The 14609-nt window shown below is 41.5% G+C and overlaps 1 protein-coding gene across 30 annotated transcripts in view; it reads left to right on the top strand.

Moving 5' to 3' along the window:
• Window positions 1–14609, top strand: part of LOC308485761 (uncharacterized protein) — a 105810-nt gene that overhangs the window by 17904 nt on the left and 73297 nt on the right. The gene's annotated exons all lie outside the window — the stretch shown is intronic.

Genomic DNA, 14609 nt, shown 5'->3' with positions numbered 1-14609 from the left:
ATCTTTGCTTGCCCCTCTCTAAAGCAACTCTTTCCCTTTTTATTTTCTGAATGTATTTTATATGCCCAAGCAGACTGTTTCCATACCACATTTAGGCAGCTGCCTCAGCAAGCAGGTTATGAGCTAGATCTGCTTGACCCGGTTGCCATCTTCTCAATGACCCTTAACGGAATTGGAGTCTACTTATTGTGGTTCTGATCCTGCAAGGGCCTGCATCCTAACCAGGCATGGCATTAACAGCGAACGTTGCTGCTGTTCAATCTTGTTTTTAACCAGGAAGGCCAGAGGTTCACTCATCTGTAACATGTAGCTACTGACATAAAAGACAAAAACTGAGGTTGATAAGATAAAAATGGCCAAGCTGCACGAGAAAGTGGTGACTTTTCCCAACATAAACATTTCTGTAGCCAACACAGCACTTCAGGGGTTTTCTTTGTAAAATGTTCCACATCTCCTTAATCTTCCCGATACAGAAAAGACAGGGAAGATACAGAAGGCCTTTGTTTCCATTTAACAAATTACTATTGCCCTGTAATATTTTTTTTTAAAAGGACCCTCCTTCTTTATTAGCAGCATCCTCTTTCCACAGATATGTCTTGGATATACATGGCATCGTGACAGTTCCTTTCTCCGTATGCAGCTGAGGAAGAGAAATATTAAATGCTTTGCCAGTGTTTACTTGATATAGGTACTTTGGACATATCCTGTGTAGATAATGAATGATAAGGTAATATCCGCCATTGTTAAGGAATTTACTTCACAACGTACTGATGGCAACGGTGACAGCCAGTCCCATAGACTCTCTGATTTAAAAAAGTCTTGTTCAGTTACTTGGACTGGGTTGCCTTTCCATTCCTAAGTATACATTCCATTTCTCCCATGTGTGCTTTAGACTTCAATTTATTGCTCATGCCCAGGGGCCATCAGCTGGTGCCTGAACTGGCTGGTTTCTGGCACAGTACCTGCATGAAATGGTTCTCCTCCTATGAGTCAATCAAACTCTGAGGTAGCTTTGACCAAGAGTTGGTGAGTAGCCCAAGGACGCCCAGCAAGCAATGAGTATGAAAGGGGATTTGATGCTGAATCTTCTCTTATTCCAATGTTCTAACCAATGCACCACAGTAATTAAGGCCAGGCTATGTTAAAATCTGAAAATTCTACATTGTTAATGCCGGTCACTGCCTTCGTGGGAGGCATTTAAAAAGCCTAGAAACAGGAGTTGGTTTAACTAGGCATTTTTGTAATCCATTCTTAGATTGAAATATGTTTTTTTTAAAAATAAAAATAATGAAGTATATATGCTGTTTTCACTCTCCATAATTTCAGTTTTTAAAAGTACATCAACATTGTATTTAAGTTCGGGGTGTGTCTGCAAATAAAGGAGTGTTCCATGACAGCAGGAAAGGGGCTGAGAGAGCTATCACCCACTGTGGTGACAAATAGGTACATGCAAGTAGGTTTCTTCATTCCTGAGATACCTGGTTAGAAACCAGAGAAAGAGGGAGAGGGAGAGGGAGAGTAAGGGATCAAGCAGGACAGATATTTATGGGCTTTTTGTTCTTTTCTTTTTTCCGATTTAATTTAAGTCATAAGATTAAGAGATAGGGGTGGGTCCAGTAGCACTTTCTTTCCTAACCACAGTTTTTTGGGGAGCCCATCAAATTCATTTCAGTGCTGTCAGTAATGTGCTATTTTCCCTCAAAGCGTTGTCACCGAGGCCAGTTTGACAGTGACAGGTTTTTAAATTTAGTAACTGTGCTTGCTTGCTAAGAAACTGTCCGTTTCCTAAAATGCCAGGAAAGAAGCAGCAGAAACCCCTTTCACACCTTTTTAAAAAAACTGCGCAGGTGTGAAGTAGGAAACCAAGACTGGTTGCTGTACCTCTCACTAAATTTGATGTGCCTGCATGCATATAACTTGTACATGTGTATGTTCTGTACACACAATTAGTAATTTCAAAATGCAGACTCCCCTCCTGAATGGGGAGAACCTCTGTGCATGCCATGCATAGGTTCTGTTTTCACATTTGGATCATATGCACTGAGTTTGTGAGTGGGCAGACAGCAACAAAACTCCATTCTGTCCTCTAGCCACCTGCTTTTGAAGGTGTGGAAATGGGGAAATGAAAGCACCAGGGACAGCTCTGGACATTCTATTTCCTGTTCTCTTATAATGAATTGTGTTCATGATGGCACCGGAGATATGTGATCCTATTTTCCATACGTGTTTGCACCTGCAAAGTTTTGGGGTGGTCCTATTGCGTCGTTTCCCATCTGTATGTGTCACTCCAACAGGTGAAGCTCGTCATGTAGGAACCTTGAGGAAGTCCTTCTCGGTAGTTGGGCTCCATTTTATGGAACTGATTTCACCACACGATAAAGACTGTTTTGTAAAGCTTTTGAAGGCCATGCTTAGAATGTTTTTAGAGCTTTTGGTCTCCTTCCATGCCACCGAGCTGATTATACAGGGGAATTTCCAACAAGAGAATGGGCTTTTTCTGTGGTGGCTCCTTGATTGTGGAATGGTCTTCCCAGAGCGGCTTGTCTGGCGCCATCATGACATGTATTTAGATGCAAGGCAAAAACATTTCTCTTTACCCAGGCCTATGGCTATTAAATACAGTGGTACCTCGGGTTACAGATGCTTCAGGTTACAGACGCTTCAGGTTACAGACTCCGCTAACCCAGAAATAGTACCTTGGGTTAAGAACTTTGCTTCAGGGTGAGAACAGAAATTGCGCGGTGGCAGCGCAGCGTCAGTGAGAGGCCCCATTAGCTAAAGTGGTGTCTCAGGTTAAGAACAGTTTCAGGTTAAGAACGGACCTCCAGTACAAATTAAGTTCTTAACCCGAGGTACCACTGTAATCTATGGCCTGTAAAAGTATGGGGGAGAGAACTGTTATTAGGATGACTATTTTATGACCAGGCTGTCTATCAGTATGCTTTTAATTATGTAGAAGATGTTTTTATTATGTTTTTATCACTGATGTTCTGTAATGTGTTTTTAATGTTGTACCCTGCCCTGGGATCTTTTGATAAAGGGCCCTGTTCCACCCCTGCCCCATCCCCTTTAGGCACCAAAAATGGCTTGTGTGTCAGCAGGATCCTGCACAAATGGGGAGGTGCCTGTAATTGTTTTATGGTTGACGTTTAATCTGTTTTGTGCTTTGTGTCAATGTGGTTTGTTAAATGTGAACCACTTTGAGGTCACTGATGAGACAGCGGTATGCAAAAGCTCTCAAGGAAGAAGGTGTTTGTGTCTTGTCTGTATGGCTGGCCATCTTTAGCCAGGTAAGGGCAAGAAGAAATGTTGTTGGAGTGGAACTTAGAAGGAACACAGAGCCGTCTTATAGTTACAGCCCAGCTGGTGATGGTGCCAATTGGTGTATTGATTGCTCTCTCTGTAACAAGAGCTTTTGCCTCCGTAGCTTGTTGTTGGTTTTTATCTTTTAATAGACTGGATGCTTTGATGCATAGATATCAATCCTTTTACTCGTTATTGGCAAGAAGAACACTTTCTGAGCCTTATGCTGGCATGTCTGTTCCTAAATATTTTCTATATATAGCCTTTCAAACATTTCCCTATTCTCTGTAGTAGGCAGATTTGTTCTGTGCCCTTTAAAGAGCAGACCATTATTCACACTCCCAACACATCTCTCACATCTGCCCAATTGTATGCATGCTGAACATTGCCTGCAGTGTTTCAGGCAGCATTCTGGCCATCTGTGTCCCATTGCTTCAGCAACTTTCTTCCAAGTGCTGTCATTAATAATTTCTTCTATCTGGTTTCATTTTATATCTGGAACAGGCATGTTTGTGTAGCTCTTGTTTTCCACCCACATTATTTATTTATTTATTTATTTATTTATTTATTCATTCATTCATTCATTCATCCATTCATTCATCTGTTCAATTAAAATATTTTTACTCTGTTCTTCTGCCAAAAAAGCTCCCAGGGTGGCATACAGAAGCTCAAGCATCCCTGCCCACAGGTTTACAGTCTAAAAGACGTAGCACAAAAGGAAAGAGGACTGAGGAGGGAAGAGGAAAACGAACAATCTCAGGCACAATTCCTTAAAGCTACTTTTAAGTTGTTCTTATAATGGCCAGCCAGAATGGAAACAAGACACCCCTTTCTATTCTCCATCCAGGCAAGCAAGAGGCATTATCAGAGTTCAAGGACAAATTATGGACAGGCAAAAACATTTGTGGAAGGTGCCAAGCAGGGAAGGGGGTGGCCAGGGGGAGGGTGTGTGGCTAGTGAGGAGTTGTGGCTTGGGGAGAATCCTGAGGAGCAGGTGGAGATATTAGAGGGCTGAACTTGGTTTCTGTGCAGGGGTGGGGCAGAGACCAATAAAACAAGAAAATTGCCATGGAATCCTATACTATTAGGGCAGCTAAAACAAAGCCAAAAAAATTGGAAAGCAATTATAAAGTGATTTGAATTAGAGTAGACTTTTTAAAATGAAGAATTATGCAATACAGTGGTTCCTCAGGTTACAGACGCTTCAGGTTACAGACTCTGCTAACCCAGAAATAGTACCTCGGGTTAAGAACTTTGCTTCAGGATGAGAACAGAAATCGTGCAGCGACAATGGGAGGCCCCATTAGCTAAAGTGGTACCTCGGGTTAAGAACAGTTTCGGGTTAAGAACGGACCTCCAGAATGAATTAAGTTCTTAACCTGAGGTACCACTGTATAAGGAAAATTTACACATATTTTCTGTAACATTTAATAGAAAGGATTAGAAGAGAAAACAAACAAAACAAGTGTGTTAATGCAAAATTTTGGCAAATGCACAATAAGAGCTAGCATAATCGAAAAACAGACAGGTTGTGGCTTACTAAATACCAATGGACTGGCCTCTGTCAGGTCTTGTGTCACATTTATTGAGTTATAAGGCCAGCAGGTTGATCTGTGATTAACCAATAATGATTTACTGCCTTAAAGAGATCTGGGGCAGTTCAAAACATGTACCTTTATTAACATGCAAACAAATAGTGTCTGCCTATAGTCATCCGTTATCCTTGGATCGATATGAGGAACCTCCAGTATCCATGAAATGGTGGTGTGGTCCCTGAATTCTCCAAATACTGTAATGTAATTGTTGTAACTCAGCATTGTTGAAAAATGCAGCAAGGGACAGCCCCACTGTGCAGATTAGCTGATGAGCAGTGATGCACCTCACAAGGAAGACTTCTCACCTGCAAACATAAATATAACAGCATGCAAATATGCAGTCTGGGTTATGCAGCGAAGCAGGGATCTTGAATTAGGGACTCTGGTGTCATCACTGTTTTTGAGTTTTTGTGCTGCCTCAAAAGTTTTGCCCCTCTCTAATCTCCAGTCAAAGAAACAAAACTCTTATTGTACCCTCTTTAGATAAAGGTAAAGGTACCCCTGACCATTAGGTCGCGGACGACTCTGGGGTTGCGGCGCTCATCTCACTTTATTGGCCAAGGGAGCTGGCGTACAGCTTCCTGGTCATGTGGCCAGCATGACTAAGCCGCTTCTGGTGAACCAGAGCAGTGCACAGAAACGCCGTTTACCTTCTCGCCGGAGCGGTACCTATTTATCTATTTGCACTTTGACGTGCTTTTGAACTGCTGGGTGCGCAGGAGCTGGGACTGAACAGCGGGAGCTCACCCCATCACGGTGAGCTCTTGACTATCTGGACTTTTGGTTTAGTACAAAATCTATAGATTTAACCAATGAGAAAACATTCACGACATCTTGTGTGGCTTTTAAACCTTTCAGAAGTGCAATTTGTAACAGTGTCTATTAACCATAATTTGCAGTATGTTTTGCTAATAATAGCATCCCACTCCCTGGGGCACTTGATGACATAGTAGCCTTAAAGCCATCGATTTAATGTCTACTCTATATTGCAATAGCTCACATTAATACTGTTTAGGAACCAGCGGCCCATAATGAGTAAGTGATCCTTGAGCATTCAGAGTGTTGGCTGTCCTTGACATTCTGACAGTCCAAGACTTAGTGTGGAAGTGGAGATGGAGTCGTCTGCATTGGCCCCCTTAGACTTAATTTGTTTCAAATAGCAGGAAAATAACAAACAGTGCCAAAATCTGAAAGCCTCATTTCATATACAATTGGGAAAAAATCGCAAATGAGAAAGGAGTGCCTTAGACACCAGCCACAATGAGGAATGTGTGAATGCATGTTCCATACGCCACAGATTTTCTTTATAACCTTTTCCCTCAAAGCACAGCAATAGTTTTCCAGGAAATTGTGAGACTGATTTTTTTTATTTATTAAAAAACCTCTTTAATTTGTCATCTTGCTTGAAATATTAGTAGGAATGGCTAAAAATGTTTGGGGACTAAAGGGGATTAGAAATAAAACATTTTGGGTGGTACCCTTCCTCTCAAAATAATTACCACAAGCCCAGTCCCTCTCACCTTTGAAACCAACTGGAGTTCTGCCATGGCTTTACCAGCAAAAGCATCCAGCATTATGGAAATGAAGCAAAAGTATAAACTAAACCTTTATTAGTAAAGGGAAATGCATTAAACGTAACAGTAATTAAATGTTGAAGAAATACTTAGCTACAGAGATTTTGGCATTGAAATATTTGCCAGACTTTGGACCAATGAAATGAGTTTGTAATGTATCAGATTGATCACCCAATATTTCTGCCTGCTAAAAATATTTTTATGTTTTATTTTTGCTGACTAAATTCATTAAGTGAATCCCAGCTAACATAAAATTTATAGCAACCTATTTGTATCACATTACCATGTGGGATGTATAAAGTCAACCAAAAGGAAGTATCAGAGTTCCAAAAGGAGAACAAGGTTATTCAGCACAAAACATCATTCAGTATTGCTCTAGTTTCATATTTGCTTTGTTCATGTTCAGCAGACATAATTCTCTCCACAGGCCGAGGCTCCATGATACAGGATTGTCATGCATCTTGTATGCTTTTATTTAGTGATGACGACAGTTAAAATTTAAAACAATTTGCAGTCAGAAGAAAAGGATTGGTCCTAAAAATACCTTAGGTCAGGTGCCAAAGGCCAGGGTAAAGAAGTAGGTCTTCAGCCTATGATTAAAAACTGTACAGAGAGTGCCAGACGCACCTCTGTTGAGAGGGAGTTCCGCAGCTTGGGGGCTGCAATAAAGGATGCAATAGAGTGGGTCACCCCACTCCTTGCGTTTCTGAGGGTGCTGCCCCCCCTATCATCCTGTGGGCATTTCAGCCACTGCATTAAGTGGCTTCCTAGCCAGTTATTGGGTGTACATCTCCCTCTTGCTCAACAGACCTTGCTTCCTTTTTGGAAAGTTTTAATGTTTTTATATTATTGTAAACCACTGTGATATATTTTTATGATACAGCGGTATATAATTATTTTTTTATATACAAATAAATGTAGCCCTGACGTCTCCACTCTGTTTCTCCAGAATCCCTCCTATTCAACAGACACCCTCATCTTTGTTTGCTAAAGCATTCCATTACTTTTTGACTTTGTTTGTGTTCAGTATCAGACCTGCTGAAGGACAGTTTGTCTGCCAGACACTTGGAACTCCTGGCTGGATGCCCATCTTTACATCCCGTCATCCTATGTTTCTGCTCAGTGAAGGCCCTATTGTTACCTGGGAATGGCTAATTCTATTACAGTGGTACCTTGGGTTAAGTACTTAATTCGTTCCGGAGGTCCGTACTTAACCTGAAACTGTTCTTAACCTGAAGCACCACTTTAGCTAATGGGGCCTCCTGCTGCTGCTGCGCTGCTGGAGCACAATTTCTGTTCTCATCCTGAAGCAAAGTTCTTAACCTGAAGCACTATTTCTGGGTTAGCGGAGTCTGTAACCTGAAGCGTATGTAACCTGAAGCGTAGGTAACCTGAGGTACCACTGTATGTCCTTGCACTTCTTTGTGGACATCCTACCACGTGGCCAGGGAACACCTTATATCAAAAATACCACTGAGGTTCCCCTCAGCCCAACTTTGTTTCTTTCCTCAGCAGATGAAGAAAATGAGATACCGGTAATCTAAAAGATCTCTTCTGCTCTGCTTGCTAGACAGTAAATAATACTTCTCTCTTTGGCGTGGGTATGGCATCCTGGAAAGGAGTTGAATGAGAGCATTGCCATTTAAAAAAAGCATCCAGAAGTAGGTTTATATCAGAGGCTTTCAACATTTTTGAGTCCACCTGGGAAGCTTGTAGTCAGGGCTACTGCAACAAACAGCTGCACAAGCCTTTGGGAGGCAGAGAGCCGAGAAGGCGTCAGAGGAGGGAGGGAGGGAAAGAGGGACAGAGGCCAGTGTTGCTCACGGCACCCCTGACCATCATTCAAGGCACCCCAGGGTACCACGGCACACTGGTTGAAAACCACTGGTTTATATAATTTTATAACAAGGTTATAAAGGTGGATTTTAGTCCTTTAGCTCCTCACTCAGGACCAGTGAAACGTGGAGGCTATCCAAAATGCTTTATCATGGTTGATGTTCCATGGCAGGACATAACATTTGTGTTATATTTACCACCGCATGAGTTAGCTCAATCATTTCATCAGTGATCACCACCCCATCAACAGTTTTTGCTAACTATTGAATTCTTTTGGGATGTGATGTTCTCTCATTTCTCACAAGTTAAAAAACTGAGTTAAAGTACTTTATTATTGGCCAGTCATTTGGTGCTTACAGGAGACCATGCAGAACACCAGAATTAGTAAGAAAACCATTGGTTACTTTTTCTTTTTTAAATAAATGTTAAATTCCTCCTATGATTTCTACTGTTTTAAGTTCACTTCCTGACTTTTTATATATATTGACAGGCGGGTAACTCAGCAAAATCAGTTGTTATGCAACATAACAAAAACTTACAAGATCTCAAAGTAGCTGTTTTACTACAAAGGAATTTCAGAAATAGACTGGAAAGAGAAGCTGCTGAATTACAACTCATTACCAAACTTAAAACAATGGAGAAACCTGGTCTGAACAGAGACATCGGATTCTTATCTCATTATACATGACTAAGCCATTTCTCACCTTCTCACCCCTTGCCTTTTCCTGTAAGACCTATTACAGTCGTTAAGAGTCGTCAACAGGCTCATCTCAGCTATCTGCCAATCTCCGATTCCCACCACCCTTCTAAGTAATACCCCTCCCCACCTTCTCAATATATAGAAGGATCTGGCAACTTCTGTTTCAGTGTATCTGAAGAAGTGTGCATGCACACGAAAGCTTATACCAAGAACTAACTTAGTTGGTCTTTAAGGTGCTACAGGAAGGAATTTTTTTATTTCGAGTATGGCAGACCAACACGGCTACCCATCTGTAACTGAAACAAAAACTTTGTCATTTAGCACTTCACTAAGCAATTCATCTTTGCTTAGGAACTTTAGGCTTCTGAATATATTCATATTTAGAGTTTGGCTAGGAAGGAACGTGCTGTGGAGCAGAGCAAACTTTAATTATTCACTTGTATAGGAATCAGTGCAAGCTCATGCATTATTTAATCTTAATGACACCCTTGACAAATGACACCCTTTAGCACTGTTTGGCCTGACTTCAGAGGAGTTAAGTAGCTGAGGCTTCCATTATCTTTAGCACCTTGTATTGTATTTCCTATTCTGTGCTAATGCCTTGTTATTCTCAGATAAAATGACCACCTGAAGCTCCAAACCAAGTAGTTTGCCTTCAGGCAAAATGCGGCACTCACGCTATATCCATATAGTGATAACATTTTCATCCTATGTCTGCTCTTTAGATATTTCATTGTCTGCACAATTATGGCACAGTATCACTATTTTCAAAGTGCAGCATAGCTTTTGCTAATATCCTTTGAAAAAGTTGCAGGAATATCCCTTCTTCCCAATTTCTTAACCAAAGCTGTTAATGCAGGTAATCAATCAACCAATGGGACCTTGGAGGCTGTAGATTAGAACCTCATAAAGGCAAGGAATCAATGGTTTTTTTTGTGTGTGGTGAGGATGGAATTATTTTCAAATATTGATTTGAACCAGCCAGCCCAAACTTTCCTATAGCAGGTGTGAAGAACCTTTGGCATTCCAGATATTGCTGAACTGCAACTCATATCAGCCCTGGCCATTGGCCATGCTTGGGAGGACTGATGGGAGTTGTAGTTCAGCAGCATCTGGATGGCCAAAGGTTTCCCAAAGGCTTCTAGATTGGACTGGATTTTACAGCTCACCCATGGTCACAACTGGGCCTGAATTTCGATATTCAGAGCCTGGCTTACACAGAAAGTCATAGAATTTACACCGAATAGCATTGTATATTCAAATATTTTACAAACCTTCTCTGTATAAACAAACAGCTGCCTTTAGAAAATGAAAACAGACAATCTGATAGATCCTTTGGGCTTTTATTTGCAACAGTTTCTGTTTAATAAGTTGGTTCTTCTAGATGGCAAATTGAAGAGCATTTGAGCAGAACAGAATACCATCAGGGTTGTTCAGCATTAGTTTCTGCAAAATGAAACGTGTGATAGTGATCCTAGCTGTTGTATTATTTTTAGAAAGCTGCCTGTTGATAGCCTATTCTGTAAAAATGACCTTTGAAGATGACTTTCCTCTCCTTAAGATAAGGTTTTAAAGATTTTTCTTCCTTTCAAAGCAGACGCTTTTGCTTTTTTGATAACCCTGTATGCTACTTTTCAAAGAGAAGTCTGAATGGGTACTGTCTGTTTTGTTTCCCCCCCATCATTATTGAAAACATCACAGTTTTGAAAATTAAATGCTCCATTCAGTCACTCTTACAACTGCCAGATCTTTGTTTGCCTGGTAAAATCCCTGTTTCAGCTTCAGTTATGGCAATACTGAAGCATTTTATAGCATGTCAAAATAAGCATTTTAAATAAAAAAGTAAATGAAAATGAATAATGGAGCCAAAAGTTTACAGACACCCTTCAAACAATGCATTAAATGTTCTCTCTTCGTGTTTCTTCTTCTTAACCTTTACTTTCCAGTTAACCTTAAGGGGAGAAAATTAGTTGCCTTGTTCTCTGCTGTGGAAATCTCATACCCATGTACCCTCTCCCACCAAACCCTCCCCCCCCTTTTTATTTATTCTGATTCTACTTACCTTAACTGTATGATACTGCACTACAAAGTGCTATGATGTGTTGCTAATATCCCCACTTTTATTGTTTTTATTCATTGTATTGTGACTTTATAAAAGTCAGAGACAGGGTAAGAAATCCAAATGGATGAATCATGTGAGTTTTAAGTAATCTAGTCATTTAACTCCAATCTTTCTCCCAAGGTTGGCATGCTTCCCTTTTAACCTCATAGCAACCTGTGAGATAGTTTAGGCTTAGAGACAGCGACTAGTCCGTAAAGTGATTAAGATTTGAAGCCTGAGTTCCTTAATCCCAAACCCAGTACTCTATACACTGCATCACTTTGGATTCCAACTTAAATTATATAGGCACCACTTTCCTCATGAATAGCCATGTGTAGTCAAACTATCTGGGGAGAACAAGTGCAGAGCATAGAGGATAGATGTAAATATGGAGTTTGGGACAGGAACCCCCCTCATTAATTCTCCTAGAATATGGTATCGAGTAGTTCCGAAACAGGGTAGGGAAATATTTATTCTTCGATTATGGATTTGTCATAATAGGCACCATCTTAGACATTTTCTTCTGTATGTGAGAGAAATAGGAATAACTCTTCTAAGATGGCAGTCTGCCAACATAGTTTTTATACGTACTTTTATTTAAAATGATGACCATGTTTTGCTTTTAATGAACATGCTTCTCAATTAATTGAGCACCCCTTTTAATTGATCGTCAGTTTTCAGATCAAGAAATCCAAGACAGTTCTTGACTAAATAATGCAGCCCTACTGATTAGCTTTCCTAGGACTGGTTCACATGTCATTCTAAGCCAAAACATGGCTCAGCATTAACACACAAGTGTACAGACTCCGGGAGAGGAGATTGTGACTGTTTTGCTTCCCCCCAGTTGCTCTGCTGCTGTTCTGAGCTATGGTTTGACTTAGTGTGTAATCTGAAACTGGGCTCATAGTTTAGCTCTCTGCGTCTTGACCTGTAACCAAGATTTGTCCTATGGTTTATGGCTTGTGGTTTGTCCAGGAGAGCTGAATCATGAGTCTGGGTTTGAACAACATGCTAAGCCAAACCAACCAGCGCAGTTCAGTGGCAGGAGGACCAAGAAGGACTCAAGTACGCCCCAGTTTTGAATTCGGGATCCCACACACTTGATCATTCATGCCAAACCATGACATGGCCTGCTGTGACTTGTGAACCAGGCCATTATGTGGAATGGAAGTGCACAGGAATGATTAGTGGTTGCTGTATAAACAGTATGTATTCTGTTACTACTATGAAGTGCAGCTCCCCAGACCTCTCTGAATGGCAGTTGTGCAAAGTCTAGTGAAAGTTATAGCTAGGCTAACTGTGTATGAACTTAACTGGGAGTAAATCCTGCTGAGTAAATTTACATAGGATTGTGCTGCCAGAGCCCAATGAACCATTAGGAATCTAACATGGCTGTTGATGCTGCAATTTGGTCCATGGCAAGAGTTAAAGGTAGTCTTGGAGCCAAAGTTCATAGTCAAGCATGCAATTCCCTAACGTAATGTGTGGAACAACCCTGTGCATCATTATAATTTATGCTCTTTCCCCACCCAGCCTTCTGCAAACCATTTGGAAGAGAACCAAAATGTCGGCATAGAATAGCTTTTTAATATAGAAAATACTGTTGCAAGAAAACATTTATGTGATCGCACAGAATATATTTTGTTTCCACACATCGAAACATTGCTGCTGATTAACACAAATCTGTGTCATTGTAGCTGCTGAGAAATATGTTTTCCTTGGTTTAAACTACAGAACTCTCTCTACAGAGACACTCATCAATAGCAAAATTAATCACAACAAGAGATTTCAGTGCATGTTGTGGCTTGCTGTGCTAATGCAGTTTACTTGTTTCAGTCAGGTAGCTTCCTTATAACTGTTTTTATTTTCAGATTCACATCTTAAACATGTTACCCTTGTCCAGCCTTCTGGATTTCTTCTAAAATGTATTGGTACATTGCCAAGTGATGCTGCGTGAAATTAATAAAATATGTCCAGATCTTTGTCTTAGTGAGCCAAAATCTAACTCAAACCATTTGCCCTTGTAATAATAATAATAATATACAGATGCATGATAGGATTGGGAAATGCTTCCTTGTGATAACTTTGGCCCTTGTCCTGTGAGCTACCGAGTATCTCAAAAGTCATTGAGCATCTCAGGCTCCTTACCAGACTCCTCCAAGCTGGTGCCCTCCAGATGTTTTGCACTAATCTCCTATTAGCTTTGCAGCTCGATGTATGCTTGAGAGTACTCCTTATTTATGTAGTGGCCTGTCTCCTTCAAAGGTTGCTGTAGCAGAAGATTCATCAGCATCACATGCCATCCCTCTGCTCCACTCTGTTTTCCAACCAAGACTAGGACTGGGAGAGCAGATGAAGGTGATGAATGGGCAGCAATAGTCTTGTGTCTGATCACTTGGCCACATTCTTCAAGCTTTCTGAGCTTCTATCTTATATAAAGGTAAAGGTAAAGGTAAAGGGACCCCTGACCATTAGGTCCAGTCGTGACCGACTCTGGGGTTGTGGCGCTCATCTTGCTTTATTGGCCGAGGGAGCCGGTCTACAGCTTCCGGGTCATGTGGCCAGCAGGACTAAGCCGCTTTTGGTGAACCAGAGCAGCGCACGGAAACGCCGTTTACTTTCCCGCCAGAGCGGTACCTATTTATCTACTTGCACTTTGACGTGCTTTCGAACTGCTAGGTTGGCAGCAGCAGGGACCGAGCAACGGGAGCTCACCCCGTTGCGGGGATTCGAACCACCGACCTTCTGATCAGCAAGCCCTAGGCTCTGTGGTTTAACCCACAGCGCCACCCGCATCCCTTCTATCTTATATAGTGGCTAGGAAATCTCCGTAAATATCAAGGTCATGCTCACAAGTGCACATGCCATGCACCTGTAACGTGCAGTGACTTGGGGGCAAGGCCTCATCCACTCCCAGTTTAGGAGGTGAGCTTCCACTCAGATCATGTGCACAGAGGAGGAGAGTGAAGCCATGCAAGGCTCAAAATTGGAGCGAGGGGCTATGCATGTAAGAGCAAGCTCCCCAATTTAAACCATCCCCTGCAAAGTGTGGCCAGGAGCAGGTGGGGGCATGACAGTGGAGGAGAGGCAGTGGGCATGACATCCCTCTTGTCTTCCAAGGGATTGCAACTGCATGGAGAAGAGTGCTTGAAGGAGGCTGTAGTGAGAAAACAATCCACATTCAAGTTACAGGACAGCATGAAGGGAACCTTCCCCTCTTTTCTGACAGCTTCTTAGCTACTGTTTTAGATGTCTACCAGGGAAGCTGATGTGGCTAAGAAGGGGATAGGGCTGTGTGCATTTCATTAAAGCCCTGTTCTCTTTCCCCCTGACATTGTTTTGAATAATTTGTTTTTTGAAGTGCAGAGGAAACTTCACCAAAGGGGCAGAAATTTGGCAAAGGATCTGTCCAACTGAGAAATATCTTATGTTAGCTTTTCCCGACACACATTCCCACACTGTCCTGTTCCGATTGTCTGAGAGGAGTTTGCTTAAGTCCC

Source organism: Podarcis pityusensis, assembly GCF_964106645.2.
Source record: "Podarcis pityusensis genome assembly, chromosome: 9".
In the NCBI taxonomy this organism is placed as follows: Eukaryota; Metazoa; Chordata; class Lepidosauria; order Squamata; family Lacertidae; genus Podarcis; species Podarcis pityusensis.
This window is presented reverse-complemented; position numbering and strand designations above follow the sequence as displayed.